Genomic DNA, 22611 nt, shown 5'->3' with positions numbered 1-22611 from the left:
CCTGAGGAAGATTGTGGAGAAGGACCGATTCCAGACCTTGGGGAACCTGAGGAAGCAGTGGACTGAGTCTGGTGTGGAAACATCCAGAGCCACCGTGCACAGGCGTGTGCAGGAAATGGGCTACAGGTGCCGCATTCCCCAGGTAAAGCCACTTTTGAACCATAAACAGCGGCAGAGGCGCCTGACCTGGGCTACAGAGAAGCAGCACTGGACTGTTGCTAAGTGGTCCCAAGTACTTTTTTCTGATGAAAGCAAATTTTGCATGTCATTCGGAAATCAAGGTGCCAGAGTCTGGAGGAAGACTGGGGAGAAGGAAATGCCAAAATGCCTGAAGTCCAGTGTCAAGTACCCACAGTCAGTGATGGTGTGTGTCATGATCCCAATGGCAGGGGATCACAAAAGGACAAGCACAAAAACAAAACAAGCTCTAGGGTGATGGAACCTGAGCTGACCGCGATCCTGAACCTAAACACACAACTAGCAGTAGCCGGGGAACGTGCCTACGATGATTCCTAGACGTCTCGCGCCAGCCGAAGGATTAACTTCCCCTAAAAGAAGAAACACAGACCTCACTTTCCTCCAGAGAAACACCCCACAGAAATAGCAGCCCCCCACATGTAATAACGGTGAAGTGAGAGGAAAGCACATACGTAGTTATGAAAATAGAATCAGCAAAAATGAGGCCCGCTAAAGCTAGATAGCAGAGGATACAAAAGTGAACTGCGCGGTCAGCGAAAAACCCTTCAAAAAACCATCCTGAAATTACTTGAACTCATGTGCCAACTCATGGAACATGAGGAGTAATTTCAGCCCACTAGAGCAACCAGCAGCAAGGAAACACATCTCTGCAAGCTGGACTAAGACAAAAATTAAACAAAACGTGGAACAGGAAAATCAAAACTTAGCTTGTCCTGAAGATAACAGACGCAGGGAGCAGAAGTAAAAAGACACGCTGATTACATTGATAGCCAGCGAGGAAATGACAAAAAAGCCAGGTTAAATAGGAAACTCCCATAACCTGATGGAACAGGTGGACACCAGAGACCGCAGAGAACACAAGTCACCCAGTACCATCAGTAACCACCAGAGGGAGCCCAAAAACAGAACTCACAACAGTACCCCCCCCTTGAGGAGGGGTCACCGAACCCTCACGAGAACCACCAGGGCGACCAGGATGAGCCCTATGAAAAGCACGGACCAAATCGGCAGCATGAACATCAGAGGCAATCACCCAAGAATTATCCTCCTGACCATAACCCTTCCACTTGACCAAATACTGGAGTTTCCATCTGGAAACACGAGAATCCAAGATCTTCTCCACCACATACTCCAATTCACCCTCCACCAGCACCGGAGCAGGAGGCTCAAGCGAAGGAACGACAGGTACCTCATACTTCCGCAACAACGACCGATGGAACACATTATGAATAGCAAATGATGCCGGGAGATCCAAACGAAACGACACAGGGTTAAGAATTTCCAAGATCCTATAGGGACCGATGAACCGAGGCTTGAACTTAGGAGAAGAGACCTTCATAGGAACAAAACGAGAAGACAACCACACCAAGTCCCCAACAAGAAGTCGAGGACCCACGCGGCGATGGCGATTAGCAAACTGCTGAGCCCTCTCCTGGGACAACTTCAAATTGTCCACCACATGACTCCAAATCCGATGCAACCTATCCACCACCATGTCCACTCCAGGACAATCAGAAGGCTCCACCTGACCAGAGGAAAAACGAGGATGAAACCCCGAATTACAAAAGAAAGGAGAAACCAAGGTAGCAGAACTAGCCCGATTATTAAGGGCAAACTCGGCAAGCGGCAAAAAGGAAACCCAGTCATCTTGATCAGCAGAAACAAAACACCTTAAATAAGTTTCTAAAGTCTGATTAGTTCGTTCCGTCTGGCCATTCGTCTGGGGATGGAATGCAGACGAAAAGGACAAATCAATGCCCATCTTAGCACAGAACGTCCGCCAAAATCTAGACACAAACTGGGATCCCCTGTCAGAAACGATGTTCTCCGGAATGCCATGCAAACGGACCACGTTTTGAAAAAACAGAGGGACCAACTCAGAGGAGGAAGGTAACTTAGGCAAGGGTACCAGATGAACCATCTTAGGCTGGTTTCACACTTGCGTTTTTGTCTGCTGCGTTTTTTTTTCAAAAAAACGCATGCGTTTTTTTTCCTATATTTAACATTGAAAACGCATGCGTTTTTTTGTGTATGCGTTTGGTCGCGTTTTGCAACGCATGCGTTTTTTTACTGCATGCGTTTTTTTTCTAAAATGCTACTTGTAGTATTTTTAGAAGCGTTTTTTGGACCAAAAAAAAACGCATGCGTTTTCATGCGTTTTTTTTGTGTCGAAAAATGCATTGGAGTCAATGGGGACGCATGCGTTTTTTGGTGCATGCGTTTTTTGCGTTAAAAAACGCATGCGTTTTTTTATTAAAAACACTTAAAACACACTAATATGCCACCACCCAACGTAAAGGTGATAAAGGGATCCTAACCCTACCCCTAACCCTAACCCTACCCCTAACCCTAACCCTACCCCTAACCCTAAGGGATCCTAACCCTACCCCTAACTCTAACCCCTTTATGGTTAGGGGTAGGGTTAGGGTTAGGGGTAGGGTTAGGATCCCTTAGGGTTAGGGGTAGGGTTAGGGTTAGGGGTAGGGTTAGGGGTAGGGTTAGGGGTAGGGTTAGGATCCCTTAGGGTTAGGGGTAGGGTTAGGGGTAGGGTTAGGGGTAGGGTTAGGGGTAGGGTTAGGATCCCTTAGGGTTAGGGTTAGGGGTAGGGTTAGGGTTAGGGGTAGGGTTAGGATCCCTTAGGGTTAGGGGTAGGGTTAGGGTTAGGATCTCTTTAGGGTTAGGGTTATGATCCCTACCCCTAACCCTACCCCTAACCCTAACTATTTCTGTTTATAGTGGGTTTTTTACTTTTTTTTAATGATTGGCAGCTGTCACACATTTCTCAGCATGCGTTTAAAAAACGCAAACGCATGAAAAAACGCATGTAAACGCGGTAAAACGCCGCGTTTTTTACACCACATGCAAAAACGCATGCGTCAAAAAAACGCAGCATTTGCATGCGTTTACATGCGTTTTTTCACCATGCATTTTTTTGCGTTTTTTACCGCAAAAACGCACCCAAAAAAACGCAAATGTGAAACCAGCCTTAGAAAAGCGGTCACACACAACCCATATGACGGACATTTTTTGAGAGACAGGGAGATCCGAAATAAAGTCCATGGAAATGTGCGTCCAAGGCCTCTTCGGGATAGGCAAAGGTAACAACAATCCACTGGCCCGAGAACAGCAAGGCTTAGCCCGAGCGCAAACTCCACAAGACTGCACGAAAGAACGCACATCCCTCGACAAGGAAGGCCACCAAAAAGACCTGGCCACCAAGTCTCTAGTACCAAATATTCCAGGATGACCTGCCAACACAGAAGAATGGACCTCGGAGATGACTCTACTGGTCCAATTATCCGGAACAAACAGTCTTTCCGGCGGACAACGATCAGGTTTATCCGCCTGAAACTCCTGCAAAGCACGTCGCAAGTCTGGGGAGACAGCCGACAAAATCACCCCATCCCTAAGGATACCAGTGGGCTCAGAATTTCCAGGGGAGTCAGGCACAAAACTCCTAGAAAGAGCATCCGCCTTCACATTCTTTGAACCTGGCAGGTATGAAACCACAAAATTGAAACGGGAGAAAAACAGTGACCAACGAGCCTGTCTAGGATTCAGACGCTTGGCAGACTCAAGGTACATCAGATTTTTGTGATCAGTCAAGACCACCACACGATGTCTAGCACCCTCAAGCCAATGACGCCACTCCTCAAATGCCCACTTCATGGCCAAAAGCTCCCGATTACCAACATCATAATTCCGTTCAGCGGGCGAAAATTTTCTAGAAAAGAACGCACATGGCTTCATCACTGAGCCATCGGAGCTTCTCTGTAACAAAACCGCCCCCGCTCCGATCTCGGAAGCATCGACCTCAACCTGAAAAGGAAGCGACGTATCTGGCTGACGCAACACAGGAGCAGAAGAAAACCGGCGCTTAAGTTCCTGAAAGGCCTCCACAGCCGCAGGAGACCAATCAGTAACATCAGCACCCTTTTTAGTCAAATCCGTCAAAGGCTTAACAACACTAGAAAAATTAGTTATGAAGCGACGATAAAAATTAGCAAAGCCCAAGAACTTCTGTAGACTCTTAAGAGATGTAGGCTGCGTCCAGTCACAAATAGCCTGAACCTTGACGGGATCCATCTCAATAGTAGAAGGGGAAAAAATATACCCCAAAAAAGAAATCTTCTGGACTCCAAAAAGACATTTAGAACCCTTTACAAACAAAGAATTGGCCCGCAGGACCTGAAACACCTTCCTGACCTGCTGAACATGAGACTCCCAGTCATCAGAAAAAACCAAAACATCATCCAAATACACGATAATAAATTTATCCAGATATTCACGGAAAATATCGTGCATAAAAGACATCACCAAATACTCGAAATGGCCCTCAGGCGTATTAAATGCGGTTTTCCACTCATCACCCTGCCTTATCCGCACAAGATTATACGCACCCCGAAGATCAATCTTAGTGAACCATTTAGCCCCCTTAATGCGAGCGAACAAATCAGTCAACAATGGCAAAGGATACTGATATTTGACTGTAATCTTATTCAAAAGACGATAATCTATGCAAGGCCTCAAGGAACCATCTTTTTTGGCCACAAAAAAAAAACCTGCTCCCAAAGGGGACGAAGATGGACGGATATGTCCCTTTTCCAAGGACTCCTTAACATAATTCCGCATAGCAGTATGCTCTGGCACTGACAGATTGAACAAACGACCTTTAGGGAATTTACTGCCAGGAATCAAATCTATAGCACAATCGCAATCCCTGTGAGGAGGAAGCGAACTGAGCTTAGGCTCCTCAAAAACCTCCCGATAATCAGACAAAAATACCGGAACCTCAGAAGGAGTAGATGAAGCGATAGAAATCGGAGATGCATCATCATGAACCCCCTGACATCCCCAGCTTAACACAGACATTGTTTTCCAGTCCAGGACTGGGTTATGAGTTTGTAACCATGGCAGACCAAGCACGAAGACATCATGTAAATTATAAAGTACCAGGAAGCGAATCACCTCCTGATGAACGGGAGTCATACGCATGGTCACTTGTGTCCAGTACTGAGGTTTATTCATAGCCAAAGGTGTAGAGTCAATTCCTTTCAAAGGAATAGGAACTTCCAGAGGTTCCAGACTAAACCCACAGCGATTGGCAAATGACCAATCCATAAGACTCAGGGCAGCGCCTGAATCCACATAGGCATCGACGGAAATGGATGATAATGAACAAATCAGCGTCACAGACAGAATGAACTTAGACTGTAAAGTACCAATGGCAACAGACTTATCAACCTTTTTTGTGCGTTTAGAGCATGCTGATATAACATGAGCTGAATCCCCACAATAAAAACACAATCCATTTTTCCGCCTATAATTTTGCCGTTCACTTCTGGACTGAATTCTATCACATTGCATTATCTCAGGTGCCTGTTCAGAAGACACCGCCAAATGGTGCACAGGTTTGCGCTCCCGTAAACGCCGATCAATCTGAATAGCCATAGTCATGGACTCATTCAGACCTGTAGGCGCCGGGAACCCCACCATAACCTCTTTAATGGCCTCAGAAAGGCCATCTCTGAATTTTGCAGCCAGAGCGCACTCATTCCACTGAGTAAGCACCGACCATTTCTGAAATTTCTGACAATATATTTCTGCTTCATCTTGCCCCTGAGAGAGAGCCAATAAAGCTTTTTCAGCCTGAATCTCTAGGTTAGGTTCCTCATAGAGCAAACCCAATGCCAGAAAAAACGCATCCACATTGAGCAACGCAGGATCCCCTGGTGCCAATGCAAATGCCCAATTCTGAGGGTCACCCCGCAGGAAAGATATAACAATCTTGACCTGCTGAGCAGGGTCTCCAGAGGAGCGAGATTTCAAGGAAAGAAACAACGTGCAATTGTTCCTAAAATTCAGAAAACTAGATCTATCTCCAGAAAAAAACTCTGGGCGTCCATGATAAACAGCTGAGGTCAGAGCCATTCAAGGATTAAGAGGAGGAAAGAAGCAGTCAAGCTGCAATTAAGGCTAGGCAGCAAACACTGAGGAGGGGAAAAAAAAAAAACTTCCTCAGACTACTTTTCCTCCTACTTCAGCCAAAACGATGACCGATTTTTTATTGGCCGGCTATACTGTCATGATCCCAATGGCAGGGGATCACAAAAGGACAAGCATAAAAACAAAACAAGCTCTAGGGTGATGGAACCTGAGCTGACCGCGATCCTGAACCTAAACACACAACTAGCAGTAGCCGGGGAACGTGCCTACGATGATTCCTAGACGTCTCGCGCCAGCCGAAGGATTAACTTCCACTATAAGAAGAAACACAGACCTCACTTGCCTCCAGAGAAACACCCCACAGAAATAGCAGCCCCCCACATGTAATAACGGTGAAATGAGAGGAAAGCACATACGTAGTTATGAAAATAGAATCAGCAAAAATGAGGCCCGCTAAAGCTAGATAGCAGAGGATACAAAAGTGAACTGCGCGGTCAGCGAAAAACCCTTCAAAAAACCATCCTGAAATTACTTGAACTCATGTGCCAACTCATGGAACATGAGGAGTAATTTCAGCCCACTAGAGCAACCAGCAGCAAGGAAACACATCTCTGCAAGCTGGACTAAGACAAAAATTAAACAAAACGTGGAACAGGAAAATCAAAACTTAGCTTGTCCTGAAGATAACAGACGCAGGGAGCAGAGGTAAAAAGACACGCTGATTACATTGATAGCCGGCGAGGAAATGACAAAAAAGCCAGGTTAAATAGGAAACTCCCATAACCTGATGGAACAGGTGGACACCAGAGACCGCAGAGAACACAAGTCACCCAGTACCATCAGTAACCACCAGAGGGAGCCCAAAAACAGAACTCACAACAGGTGTGGGGTGCCATGTCAGCTGCTGGTGTTGGTCCACTGTGTTTCATCAAGGGCAGGGTCAATGCAGCTAGCTATCAGGAGATTTTGGAGCACTTCATGCTTCCATCGGCTGAAATGCTTTATGGAGATGAAGATTTCATTTTTCAGCACGACCTGGCACCTGCTCACAGTGCCAAAACCACTGGTAAATGGTTTACTGACCATGGTATTACTGTGCTCAATTGGCCTGCCAACTCTCCTGACCTGAACCCCATAGAGAATCTGTGGGATATTGTGAAGAGAAAGTTGAGAGACGCAAGACCCAACACTCTGGATGAGCTTAAGGCCGCTATTGAAGCATCCTGGGCCTCCATAACATCTCAGCAGTGTCACAGGCTGATTGCCTCCATGCCACGCCGCATTGAAGCAGTCATTTCTGCCAAAGGATTCCCGACCAAGTATTGAGTGCATAACTGAACATTATTATTTGATGGTTTTTTTGTTTGTTATTAAAAAACACTTTTATTTGATTGGATGGGTGAAATATGCTAATTTATTGAGACAGGTTTTTTGGGTTATCAGGAGTTGTATGCCAAAATCATCAGTATTAAAACAATAAAAGACCTGACAAATTTCAGTTGGTGGATAATGAATCTATAATATATGAAAGTTTAATTGTAATCATTACATTATGGTAAATAATGAAATTTAACACTATATGCTAATTTTTTGAGAAGGACCTGTACACGAGTCATTGTCTCAGAAAGATGGAGGGGGAGCAGCTGGTCACAGAGACAGGAGCCGGTGGCTGTGGCTAAAGCCTGTGCCGCTACTAAAGAGAAATGAATATTCACTGCGCTGGTAGTGAATATTCATTTCTCTTATAGCGTGCACAGCTGCCGGCTTCCAGCACACATCCTACTTACCTTCCTTGCGCGCGCTGGCTGCATCTCATTCCTGTGCCAGCAGCTCTTCAGGCCGAGCGATCATGTGTCCTCCGCTCATTAAGGTAATGAGTATTCACCCCTCTCCACTCCCATAGGCGTGGAGTAAATATTCATTACCTTAATGAGCGCGAGACACGTGATCACCCGGCCACAGGAGCTGCTGGCACCGGAATGAGATGCTGCAAGGGCATTCAATGAAGGTAAGTAGGATGTTTTTTTTTAATAGGAACCATGCATACAAGAACAGGGATAAGGAGCCATGCAGGCAAGGACGGGGATAAGGAGCGATGCAGACAAGGACGGGAATAAGGAGACATGCAGACAAGGATGGGGATAAGGAGCCATGCAGACAAGGACGGGGATTAGGAGCCATGCATACAAGAATGGGAATAAGGAGCCATGCATACAAGGAAGGGGATAAGGAGCCATGCAGACAAGGACGGAGATAAGGAGCCATGCAGACAAGGACGGGGATAAGGAGTGATGCAGACAAGGACGGGAATAAGAAGCCCATGCATACAAGGACGGGGATAAGGAGCCATGCAGACAAGGACGGGGATAAGGAGCCATGCAGACAAGGACGGGGATAAGGAGCCATGCAGACAAGGACGGGGATAAGAAGCCATGCATACAAGGAGGGGGATAAGGAGCCATGCAGTCAAGGACGGGGATAGGGAGCCATGCAGACGAGGACAGGGATAAGGAGCCATGCAGACAAGGACGGGGATAAGGAGCCATGCAGACAAGGATGGGGATAAGGAGCCATGCAGACAAGGACAGGGATAAGGAGCCATGGATACAGGAACGAGGGAGCCTGATTAATTGTTAGAAAAGTAGCGGACTCTTTATTGGCCCATGTGGCAATGTTTTGGATCCATAACTGAACATTTCTCTGATATGGAAGAGAAATGTTGCCACATGGGCTAATAAAGAGTATAAAAAAAAATTGGTTCCATTTTCTTCCACAAAAGTGGTACAATTTTCTTCCCACTTGCTGTCAGTGTGGAGTCGTTTTTTTTTTCTCAGCAGATGTTGCAGTCCGATACACGGCGACTCAGACCATTGAGGAGATGGAGAAATTAATTTCTCCTTCTCCTCCACATCTATGCTGCGAGAGTATTGGAGCACGGACACTTGGCTCACGCTCGCAGCAGAGCAAGAGCCGGGTATCGTTTGCATATCACATGCAATGCCATATTCTAGTGTGATTCCACCCTAATGAGTACCTGTATTAAGCCCACGTTCACACGGTCAGTATTTGTTCAGTATTTTAATCAGTATTTGTAAGCCAAAACCAGGAGTGGGACAATCCAGAGGAAAAGTATAATAGAAACATATGCACCACTTCTGCATTTATCACCCACTCCTGGTTTTGGCTTACAAATACTGATGTAAAATACTGACCAAATGCTGAAAGTGTGAATGTGGCCTTATCTGTATTGTACTGTATATCTGCACAGTACCGCTCCTCCTGTCCTGCATATATACACTGCACAGTACCGCTCCCCCTGTCCTGTATATATACACTGCACAGTAACACTCCTCCTGTCCTGTATATATACACTGCACAGTAACACTCCTCCTGTCCTGTATATATACACTGTACAGTACCACTCCTCCTGTCCTGTATATATACACTGCACAGTACCGCTCCCCCTGTCCTGTATATATACACTGCACAGTACCACTCCTCCTGTCCTGTATATATATACTGCACAGTAACACTCCTCCTGTCCTGTATATATACACTGCACGGTACCATTTCTCCTGTTCTGTTGTCAGAGAGGTGACATTGGTCATTGGAAAGGTCAATACTGGTTTATTATTTTCAGGTTTTTTATGGGAAAATTAAAAAAAAAATTGGAAAATCCATTAAAATGGATTATCCCAAGTAATCTCCTATGCCGAGAACTTAGAATCGCCGGGGTCTAACCGCTGAGACCCCCATGATCCTGAGAGCTGGAGCTCTAAAGAGCACCATGTAAATGGATCTGTGGTCGATCATGCGCACTTCGGCGCCATTCACATGTGGCTCTTCAAATAACGCCTTTAAGAGGAGTGTTGAAGGGCAGGACAAAGTATAGCAAAATTCACTGATAGGGGGTGGGGAGTGTTTGAGTATGTGGACTGGTGGGGTTTTTTGTGGCAGGGGTGCTTTTTTGTCCCTTTCCAGCCGTGTGTGTGTGTGTGTGTGTGTGTGTGTGATTATACAGTGGGGCTGTGCGCGTGTGTGACTATACAGTGGGGCTGTGTGTTTGTGATTATACAGTGGGACTGTGCCTGTGCGTGTCATAATATAAATATATATATATATATATATATATATATATATATATATATATCGCATGCTTGCAGTCACAAGACCACCTGTTCCCGGCGCAGGCACCGGAGAATCCTCACAGCGCACAGTGCGCGCGATATGAGGATTCACACATAGTGACTGTAGACATGTAGCTTAAGATCCGACAACCCCTTTAAGGATGGGCCGCTACTCATGGGCCACTGCTGTGTGCTTGCCCCCCAGGCTAAAATTTGCCAGTCAGCCCCTGCATTCTACCCCCCTACCCATGCCCTCAGATATGCTAATGACCTCAGGTTAGCATCCTCCATAATTAGAACCTCCCACTCCCGATTCCAACACTTTTCACGTGCTGCGCCAATTCATTGGAATGCACTACCCAGGTGCATACGATTAATCCCCAATCCACACAGTTTTACGCGTGCCCTAAAATTCCATTTGTTCAGACCGGTCTACCGCCTCAACACATTAACCTAACGACCCCTGTGTTGCCCATTCAAAATTTTTACCATAACCAGGCTCCTCGCATCATGTTCTCACACGCTTTATGCATTTAATAACCCTCTGTTTCTGTACTGTTACATACTTAGATATCAACAAACAAAATCCATGGGAGCGGCAGGTGCTCAATGGGATGCGGGGTGAGGAAGGTGGACGACGGCCGTTTCGCGCGGTTTGCGCTTCAACGGGTCCAGGCTCTTCATTAACACATGTAATTTCCTTTTAAAGGCTTTTGACGTGTGTACACAAACATGCATAAATAAAGTGCAAAACATTAACATATGTGCATAATTAAAATTATATGGTAACATCATTATTGCGGATTGCTAGCATTTTACAAAAATACTGATAGATCTAACCTGTTATTTAGACCAATCGGACCCTGTGCACCAGTTATCCATCTGGCTTCATGTTGCATTAATACTCTATTGTGGTTGCCTCCCTGTATAGGATATTTAACCACTTCAACACCAGCAAACTTTAATAAGTCAGGGTTAGAATTATGCTTCTCCTTCATATGTTGAATTAATCTTAATCACCCTTTGCCAGAGGTTATGGAGTTCTAATGTTCTTTGAATCTAGTGACTATAGGTCTGATAGTTTTTCCAATGTAGAAAAATAAACAAGGACAGTATAGAACGTATACCACAAATTTGCTTTTACAGGAAATGAAATCACGGACAAAATGAGAAATAGGGCCAATGTGCAGAGGATTTTTAACTATGCGTAAATGACAAAAACTGCAGTCACTATAGCGCATGGATAATGCAATACATTCAGCAATTCGTAAGAACTGGCACGTATTGCAGTCAGAAAGAGATATAGCCGAGATATACGAAAATGCTCCACAGTTTGCATATAGGCGAACTCAAAATCATAATCATTGACTCAACTGGCTAAGAAAGAATGCCCCAGAAGAGAATTATAAATGTGGTAACTGCAGTTTTTTTCATTTATGAATAGTTAAAAATCCTCTGCACATCGGCCCTATTTCTCATTTTGTCCGTGATTTCATTTCCTGTTAAAGCAAATTTGTGGTATACGTTCTATACTGTCCTTGTTTATTTTTCTACATTGGAAAAACGTTTAAAAATATGTTTTTAACTATGCACATGTTAATGTTTTGCACTTTATTTATGCATGTTTGTGTGCACACGTCAAAAGCCTTTACAAGGAAATGACGTGTTAATGAAGCACCTGGACCCATTGAAGCGCAGCCCGCGCGAAACGGCCGTCGTCCACTTTCCTCTCCCCGCATCCCTCTGAACACCTGCCGCTCCCATGGATTTTGTTTGTTGATACCTTTATGGTATAATAAAGATAACGACTTCACTGCAAAAGGGCGAGTGCCGCATTCTCTTCAATTTTCATAATTTTCTCGCTTTTGTCATAATGCTGAGCACCAAATACTTGTAATTTTGCAAAGCTGCTGTCACGGTGCCTGGATATCTATGCTGCAGGGGAAGCTGCACACAGCAGCTGAGCAAAATGCCAAGTTACTAACCTGAACCCACAGGACCTTTGACATGAAACAGAGTGTACAGGTAACGAACAGGACCTAGACCATGTGACAGAGTGGGAGGAGGAAAAGGGGGCGGAGCCAGATGCCAGGGAAACAGAGAAGGGACAAGCACTAAAGAATTATCAAACAAGCAGAAGTCGTAGCCAGGAGATTACGAGGTACCAAAACAGAGAGACAGGGGATCGTCAGAAGCAAAGCCAGAGTTCAGTAGCCAGGAACACAAACAGGGTAAAGCACAGAAAGCAAGACAACGCTATGCAAACCAGGCACACAATCCAGGAGTCACGCATACAGACAGAAACAGAATCTATAGCTGACAGAGAAACCAGGCTACGAGCGAGTATAAATACCCCTCACAATATAGAAAAGAGGCTAGCAAAAATTAACCCTGACAGGACATTAACCATGTCCTGACCATGACAGCTGCATGCCAATTATCAAACGTATTTGGTATACAACAGTGCAAACTGCCCTGGTGGCGTTCATTCATCCTTCCTCGCGTGGATGTTACATACTTAGGCTCACAACCGGTTCCTGCAGCTTTACACGAACACCCGATTCTTACACCTTGGCTGGTCCGAACAACTAAAGCAATTGGACCATCCATCTTTTGCGTCTCCCCTTTTCCTCATAGTTTGTAAGCTTGCGAGCAGGGCCCTCACTCCTCTTGGTATCTGTTTTGATCTGTGTTTATTGTTATGCTGTAATGTCTATTGTCTGTACAAGTCCCCTCTAAAATGTAAAGTGCTGCGGAATATGTTGGCGCTATATAAATAAAATTTATTATTATTATTAAGTATTGACTCAGGGGGGCTGAATACAAATTTACATCACAATTTTCAGATTTATAAGTTTAAAATATTTAGAAAACCTTGTATTATTTCACAGAAAATAAAGTTAGGATTGTGAGTGTAACATTAAGAAGTTTCTCAGGGTATTATTTTTCAATACAAAAACAGACACATACCCCAGATCTCAGCTTCACCTGTTTCTATTAACCTCACCTCTACCCATATCTAAAAACCATCTACTCCTACTCTCATGACCATCCTCTTCACCTGCTCCCTCAAAGTCCAGCAGCTAGCACACAACCGCAGAAGCCTCTCACATCTTGACTGACTCTCTTCTACTGACGTGTAACATATGTTAACTCGAAGACTCAGCCACTGTTTTCTACAACTTCAAACTAGCATAAATTATTGACTCGGTTGTCCCTTTCGAAAACAACAGAAGGTGATGAATAAATAGCAAACCCTGGTACACCAATATAAAAAAAAACAACGGCAAGCATTAAGAGTGGCAGAGCGGGAAAACTCACTCTCAGGAAGACTTTATCACACTCAAACAAGCAATTCACACATTCAAGTCGACTCTCACCTGTGCTAAACAGGACTACTTCACAGCTCTCATATCTTCGCTATCTCACCAGGACTGTGGAATCATTAAACAAAACCTCCGACTCTTCAATTTCCTTGACTCCGACTCCACAGCACTGCCTCACTACTGAGTAAGACAGGTACTTCTCACAAAATTAGAATATCATCAAAAAGTTCATTTATTTCAGTTCTTCAATACAAAAAGTGAAACTCATATTATGTAGTCATTACAAACAGAGTGATCTATTTCACTGTTTATTTCTGTTTTAATGTTGATGATTACGGCCTACATCCAATGAAAACCCAAAAGTCATTATCTCAGTAAATTAGAATACTTTATAACACCAGCTTGAAAAATGATTTTAAAATCCAAAATGTTGGCCTAGTGAGATGTATGTTCAGTAAATTCACTCAATACTTGGTCGGGGCTCCTATTGCATCAATTACTGCATCAATGCGGCACGGCATGGAGGTGTTATGGAAGCCCAGGTTGCTTTGATAGCGGCCTTCAGCTCGTCTCCATTGTTGGGTTTGGAGTCTCATCTTCTTGACAATACTCCATAGATTTTATATAGAGTTAAGGTCAGGCTAGTTTGCGGGCCAATCAAGAACAGTGATGCTGTTGTTTTTGAACCAGGTATTGGTACTTTTGGCAGTGTGGACAGGTGCCAAGTCCTGCTGGAGAATTAAATTTCATCTCCAAAAAGCTTGTCGGCAGAGGAAAGCATGAAATGCTCAAAAATCTCCTGGTAGACAACTGAGCTGACTTTGGTCTTGATAAAGCACAATGGACCTACACCAGTAGATGTCATGGCTCCCCAAACCATCACTGATTGTGGAAACTTCACACTAGACCTCAAGAAGCCTGGATTGTGTTCCTCTCCACTCTTCCTCCAGACTCTTGGAACCCTGATTTCCAAATGAAATTCAAAATTTACTCTCATCTGAAAACAACACCTTGGACCACTGAGCAACAGTCCAGTTCTTTTTCTCCTTGGTTCAGGTAAGACACTTCTGGCCTTATCTATTGGCCATGAGTGGCTTGACAGAAGGAATGCGACACTTGTAGCCCATGTCCTGGATACCTTTGTGTGTGGTGGCTCTTGATGCAATGACTTCCGCAGCAGTCCACTCCTTGTGAATCTCCCCCAAGTTTTTGAATGGCCTTTTCTTAACAATCCTTTCAAGGCTGCGGTTATCCCTTGTGCACCTTTTTCTACCACACTTTTTCCTTCCTCTCAACTTTCCATTAATATGCTTGGATACAGCACTGTGTGAACAGACAGCTTCATTAGCAATGACCTTTTGTGGCTTACCCTCCTTGCGGAGTGTGTCAATGACTGCCTTCTGGACATCTGTCAAGTCAGCACTCTTCCCCGTGATTGTGGAGCCTACTGAAACAGAGTAAAGGTACCGTCACACTAGACGATATCGCTAGCGATCCGTGACGTTCCAGCGTCCTCGCTAGCGATATCGTCCAGTGTGACAGGCAGCAGCGATCAGGCCCCTGCTGTGATGTCGTTGGTCGGGGAAGAAAGTCCAGAACTTTATTTGGTCGCTGGACTCCCCGCAGACATCGCTGAATCGGCGTGTGTGACACCGATTCAGCGATGTCTTCACTGGTAACCAGGGTAAACATCGGGTAACTAAGCGCAGGGCCACGCTTAGTAACCCGATGTTTACCCTGGTTACCATCCTAAAAGTAAAAAAAAACAAACACTACATACTTACCTACCGCTGTCTGTCCTCCAGTGCTGTGCTCTGCTCTCCTCCTGTACTCCTGTGAGCGTCGGTCAGCCGGAAAGCAGAGCGGTGACGTCACCACTCTGCTTTCCGGCCGCTGTGCTCACAGCCAGTACAGGAGGAGTGCAGAGCACAGCGCTGGAGGACAGACAGCGGTAGGTAGGTATGTAGCGTTTGTTTTTTTTACTTTTAGGATGGTAACCAGGGTAAACATCGGGTTACTAAGCGCGGCCCTGCGCTTAGTTACCCGATGTTTACCCTGGTTACCAGCATCGTTGGTCGCTGGAGAGCTGTCTGTGTGACAGCTCTCCAGCGACCAAAAAGCGACGCTGCAGCGATCCGGATCGTTGTCGGTATCGCTGCAGCGTCGCTAAGTGTGACGGTACCTTAAGGGACCTTTCTAAATGCTTAGGAAGCCTTTGCAGGAGTTTTTTGTTAATTATTCTAATTTACAGAGATAATGACTTTCGGGTTTTCATTGGCTGTAAGCCATAATCATCAACATTAACAGAAATAAACACTTGAAATAGATCACTGTTTGTAATGACTCTATATGAGTTTCACTTTTTGTATTGGAGAACTGAAATACATTTTTGATAACATTCTAATTTTGTGAGAAGCACCTGTAGATAAAGTGCAGCACAGATTCATTTCAACTAAAAGCCGAGATCCTTAGATCAGGAACAGAACAGACATTTATAGGACATTTCTCAGCTTTCTTAATTTCTTATGAAAACATTTACAGCACATCCTGCATTAAACTACTGAACCCAATTTATTACATATTTTAGGAGTCAGTCCATTTTATAATGACTCCACCAAAATGGACTCCTACTCCACAGACCTCTATCCCACAACCTAAACATATTCAACACTTTTAATATCCCTCTTCCAGCCAACTCTGCCCCTTCCGACCTTTCTCATTTCTATAGAAGAAAACTTTAATGTACAACCACCACAACCCCTCAGTATAAAAGACCAATGCCCATCACTCATAACCTTCCTTCCCAACATCACTAAAGCAAAGCTAACTCATTTTCTCTTCAAATAATACCCCACCATTAGTGACGAGCGAACGTGCTTGAATAACGTGTTACCTGAACACGATTGGGCGTTAACAGAGTATCTTCAGTGTGCTTGAAAACTAAGTTCGAGTCGCCGCAGCTGCACGTCTTGCAGCTGTTCGATAGCCGTAACGCATGCTAGGATTGTCTTTCCTTCGTATTTCAAACATGCAATAATCACACTTATCCTGAAGAAGCCATCGAGTGACCTGATCTGTACTTTCAACTAGTGCCCCATGTTTGCCTCCAAACTCTTCGACAAGCAGGTCCACACAGAACTTTCCTCCCACCTATCATCTAATTAATTCTTCAACAACATACAATCTGGCTTCCGTCCCCAAGATTCCACTGAAACCACATGAACCAAAGTTCCAAATGACTTACTGTCAAAGCTAACAGACAATTTTCTATACTTCTTCTAGACTTCACCTCTGTTTTTGACACGGTTAACCACTCCCTCCTACTACAGATCCTCTTTTCCCTCAGAATCACAGGCTATGCACTCACCTGGATCTCATAGGTCAACACGTTTCGAGGACAGCACAAGACCTCTTTATCAGGACAAAACCTTATGAACAGGTCGTGTGATGTACTCGAAACGTGTTAACCCATAAAACCTATTTATTAAAGTTTTGAAAGTATACCGTCTATCTCCAGCAGTAGTGCAACAAGTGACACTTCAACGGATTCCTTGCTTCACAGTTCTTATGGACCCGTGTCCTGCAGCAGCTGATACATGTGCTATATGTGTTGCTTAAGTGCAAGTCCATCAGGTGAGCGGATTGCCTTTTTTTGCACCACATTGTTACCAGTTAAGACTTTATTACGCTTTTTTACTTCTAGTCTACATACCCTCTCCTGGATCTCCTTATACCTCACTAACTGCATCAGCATCTCCCATTCCCATACTACCTGTTATGATCTGGTGGCCTAGGAGCAGCATGTGACGTACTCTGGAGAAGGTGGTACCTGTACTGACCGCAGACCCTGAACTTAGCACCGCTACTAGAAGTAGACGTGGGATGTACCTAACACTCCCTAGACACCTCGACACAGCCTAAGGACTAACTTCCCCTAAAGATAGAAACGGGAAAACTATCTTGCCTCAGAGAAAATCCCCAAAGGATAGACAGCCCCCCACAAATATTGACTGTGAGAGGAGAGGGAAATGACATATGCAGACTGAAATCAGGATTAGCAAAGGAGGCCTTTCTAGCTAAAAAGAAAGAATAGGACAGAGAACTATGCGGTCAGTATTAAAACACTAGAAAATATCCACTACAGAAAATACAGAACTCCACATCTGACTAAAGACATGGAGGGTATATCTGCATCTCCAGAGATACAGCTTGGCTGCAAAAAATCCTAACAAAGACAAAGCTGGACAAGACAAAACATGAAAATGCACAGAACTATAAGGCCCACAGCATGTGGACAGCAAAAACAAAGCCAGAACTTATCTTTGTTGAAAAGAACAGCAAACAGGAGAGACCAGTCAGGGATGTGAATCCTCCAAAAACAATGGACAACTGGCACTGACAAAAGGATCAAGCAAGACTAAATAGCCCAGTCCAAATTGCAATTAGTCCAAATGGACACACCTGATAAATGCTGCGATCCAAAGACAGTAGCACTACCACTCATAACCACCGGAGGGAGCCCACGAGCAGAATTCACAACAACTACCTCCTCATCCTGCCTCCTCTCTATCCATCAAGGCTCTATATAGGAAAGCTCGGCCGAGTAGAACAGTTGTGTGTGGGGAGTCGGGAGAAATAGACATCAGCAGAATGATTGTCCGGCCAACAGTGATCTCATGTGGGAGAGTACCCCGCACTACAGAAGTACAGGGTATCACCGGAGCAATCAGAGGCATCTATGCTGTATGATTGCACTAATGAGGGTTTGTTAAAAAAAAGTTTTTAAATGTAAAAAAAATAATTAATTTTGGCAAAAATTATTAAGCGAGTATGTAACACCCCAGGAAGCCGGTTGTTACAGTGGTGCTGCCTTCCTCACGGGAAGGGTGATGCCATGCCTGGAAGGGAGGAGGATCCCTTTAACAGGTAACATGTACATACAACAATGTTCTGACTCCAGGCCAGAAGGAGGAGCTCTAGACCGAGTTTCAAGGTAGCTTCCCTAGATATATTCTGGCTGGAGGAGGAGTTAGCTCGTCAGTCAAGAGGAGAGCTGGAGCTGAGCAGAAGGCTGGTTCTGCAGCTCCTGACAGAGCACTGTGTAGGAGACTGTGAGGGGAGAAGAAGCAAAGGAGGAAAAAAAACTGGAGTGGAGCTGCGATTGGGCTCACTCCAGGATCAAGCACAGAAACCGGAGGCCAGAATTCCAAGGTTGTGGGGTTAACTGTATGCCTCACAGCAGAAACCGGTGGGCAGGAGATTCCATGTCTCCTGGCCACCATTACACCCGAAGGCACCGCAGCAGATAGAGCCCGGAGTCACCACGAGAAGGGACACCTATAAAAAGGCTCGCATTGCCTGCCATGCGGGTCGTGTCCACCTAAAAGGGACAGAGAGAAAGAGAGGTCCTTGTGTGAACTCTCAGACAGCAAGGAATTTAAAACACAGCGCAGTAAGGAAGGCTTCCAATACCACCTGGCAAGGGGGATTCCGAATCGCTTCCAGGCTGACTGGATTCCAAAGACCACCTGTAATCCGTGTACCTGAACAGCACCAGTAAAAGGTAAAGAGACTGCAACCTTGTGTCCTCTGATTCTTTCCTGCACTTTACCATCTATCATCCTTACCAACTGCACAGAAAGCCCTGGGGACTAAGTTCTACCTGTGGGGAACTATTCCATCTTTTTGCAGCATCATCCCCAGAGGACCCCTTTAAGCAGCGTCGGCCATCCCTGGCCAAGTACCACCGGTGGCGTCACGAACACTACTTCAATAGACTTTATTCCCTCTACACTTTTCTCCTTTTATTGGACGCCCAGGGCCACGGATCGGGTCACTGCCACTGTGACACATCCCATTAAGGATCAACCCGAGTACCCCACGGTCCTACGGGCGCTCCAAGTATTTATTAGCCAGGGTTGTGCCTGGTACAATACTGTGGGGGCATCTAGTAGTAACACACGGTGTGTGGGGGATAGCGGTACTGGGGGATCATTATACTGTGTGTGGGGGATGGCAGTACTGTGGGAACATTATACTATCTGGGGACAATAAAGCAGCACTGTACTATGTGAGGAATACGGGTTTCCTTACTTCCCGTCTATCACAGTTGGGTCATAACTATCAGAGAAAAAGGAATAAAAAAATGATAGAAAGTGGCAACACAAAATCACTGCACTGGTCTCAGTAGTGAAAGGGTTACTGCCCCCGCCCAGTAATGAGGAATCTCCAGCACCTACCTCCACCTGCAGAGCCGCACTCCACATATATGGCTGTTCTGTGCACACAGGACCTGTGATGAGGTCACAGGAGGGGAGGAGTCAGGGGTCACATGATCAGGGGCCTCAGTGTATGCAGGACTCTGCTGTGCTGGTTGTCATGGTGCTGGATGAGGGGAAGTTTATGTGTGGGGTCAGGAGGGGTTTACAGGGTGGATGTAGCAGAGCCGTGTGTGTACGGGGTGTAAGGAGGGGAGCCGTGTGTGTACGAGGTGTACGGAGCGGAGCCGCGTGTGTACGAGGTGTACGGAGCAGAGCCGTGTGCGTACGAGGTGTACGGAGCGGAGCCGTCTGTGTACGAGGTGTACGCAGCAGAGCCGTGTGTGTACGAGCTGTGCGGAGTCGTGTGTGTACGAGGTGTACGGAGTGGAGCCGCGTGTGTACGAGGTGTACGGAGCGGAGCCGTGTGTGTACGAGGTGTACGGAGCGGAGCCATGTGTGTACGAGGTGTACGGAGCGGAGCCGTATGTGTATGAGGTGTACGGAGAGGAGCCGTGTGTGTACGAGGTGTATGGAGCGGAGCCGCATGTGTACGAGGTGTACGGAGCAGAGCCGTGTGTGTGTACAGAGCAGAGCTGTGTGTGTACGGAGCAGAGCCGTGTGTGTACAGAGCGGAGCTATGTGTGTACAAGGTGTACGGAGCAGAGCCGTGTGTGTACAAGGCGTATGGAGCTGAGTCGTGTGTACGATGTGTATGGAGCCGAGCCGTTTATGTATCAGCACATCCAATTTTGACCTTACAGCCCCATTTCTCTGACCTAGGCCCAGTCCCAGGGTCCGGCACTCTATTCAGACACTGCTTTTACTGTATACCACACGCAGGGACCATACTGTATACAGCACTCACATACTTGATATGCTGTATATCACACACTGGCCATATAACATACACGGTACACCGACACACTAGACATACTATATTGCACACACACTGGCCATATAAAATACACAGTGTACACACACACTGGCCATATAACATACGTGTTACACACTAGATTTAATGTATAGCACACACACTGCACACCTGACAACTCCATGTCTGCCATCCAACTGCCTGCCCGTGTATATGTATCCTCCCACAAATACATAACAGCACGCCTCTGTTCGCACAGTCTCTGAAGCATGTGCAGTGTTGAGTTCCATCTTGTTGCAACGTCGATGATTAGGCGATGCTGGGGAAGGTTCAAAGACCGCTTATAGTTCTGCATACGGCTGGAGTGTACGGGCGAACGGCGGATATGCGAGCAAAGTCTGCGCACATTGAGGTCGGATAACCCCGGATAACTTTTCAGGAAGCACTGCACCACCAGGTTTAAGGTGTGAGCCAGGCAAGGAATGTGTTTCAGTTGGGAAAGGGCTATGGCAGCCATGAAATTCCTTCCGTTATCACTCACTACCTTGCCTGCCTCAAGATGTACAGTGCCCAGCCATGACTGAGTTTCTTTCTGCAAGAACTCGGACAGAACTTCCGCGGTGTGTCTGTTGTCGCCCAAACACTTCATTGCCAATACAGCCTGCTGACGCTTGCCAGTAGCTGCCCCATAATGGGACACCTGGTGTGCAACAGTGGCAGCTGTGGATGGAGTGGTTGTGCGACTGCGGTCTGTGGACGAGCTCTCGCTTCTGCAGGAGGAAGAGGGGGGGGGCGAACGGCTACAGCCAACTGTTTCCTAGACCGTGGGCCAGGCAGAACTGTCCCAATATTGCTGTCCCCTGTGGACCCTGCATCCACCACATTCACCCAGTGTGCCGTGATGGGCACGTAACGTCCCTGGCCATGCCTACTGGTCCATGCATCTGTTGTCAGGTGCACCTTTGTACTCACAGATTGCCTGAGTGCATGGACGATGCGCTCTTTAACATGCTGGTGGAGGGCTGGGATGGCTTTTCTCGAAAAGAAGTGTCGACTGGGTAGCTCGTAGCGTGGTACAGCGTAGTCCATCAGGGCTTTGAAAGCTTCGCTTTCAACTAACCGGTAGGGCATCATCTCTAACGAGATTAGTCTAGCAATGTGGGCGTTCAAACCCTGTGTACGTGGATGCGAGGATGAGTACCGTACTTCCTTTTTCTAACGAGAGTCTCATGTAGGGTGAGCTGGACTGGAGAGCTGGAGATCGTGGAACTAGCGGGGGTGCCGGTGGACATGGCAGACTGAGAGACGGTTGGAGACGGTATTCTTGCCGGTGCCCTACATGCAGTGTTTCCTACTACGAAACTGGTGATTCCCTGACTGCTTTGGCCTGGCAACGAAACCTGCACATTTACTGCAGGTGGTGCGGGAAATGGTGGCCTTACAGTGACGGAAGGGATGTAGCATTGCTGACTAGCTTCATTGGCCGAGGGTGATACAACCTTAAGGGACGTTTGGTAGTTAGTCCAGGCTTGCAAATTCATGGTGGTTAAATGTCTATTGTCATGATCCCAATGGCAGGGGATCACAAAAAGACAAGCACACAAAAAACAGAACAAGCTCTAGGGTGATGGAAACTGAGCTGACCGCGATCCTGAACCTAATTCACAACACTAGCAGTAGCCGGGGAACGTGCCTACGATGATTCTAGACGTCTCGCGCCAGCCGAAGGACTAGCTTCCCCTATTAGAAGAAACAAAGACCTCTCTTGCCTCCAGAGAAACACCCCACAGAAATAGCAGCCCCCCACATGTAATGACGGTGAAATGAGAGGAAAGCACATACGTAGTAATGAAAACAGATTCAGCAAAATGAGGCCCGCTAAA

At 46.0% G+C, this 22611-nt stretch overlaps 1 protein-coding gene across 1 annotated transcript in view; it reads right to left on the bottom strand.

Moving 5' to 3' along the window:
* LOC138663780 (zinc finger protein 436-like) overlaps positions 1 to 19896 on the bottom strand; it is a 55159-nt gene extending 35263 nt beyond the window's left edge. Inside the window, exon 1 of the mRNA XM_069750113.1 lies at positions 19837 to 19896. The gene's annotated coding sequence lies outside the window, so the exon portion shown is untranslated. The remainder of the gene's footprint in view (positions 1 to 19836) is intronic.
* Positions 19897 to 22611: the final 2715 nt, after the last annotated feature.

This window comes from Ranitomeya imitator, chromosome 2 (genome assembly GCF_032444005.1).
Source record: "Ranitomeya imitator isolate aRanImi1 chromosome 2, aRanImi1.pri, whole genome shotgun sequence".
NCBI lineage: Eukaryota > Metazoa > Chordata > Amphibia > Anura > Dendrobatidae > Ranitomeya > Ranitomeya imitator.
Note: the sequence above shows the minus strand (reverse complement) of the source record. Positions and strands in the feature narration are given on the sequence as shown.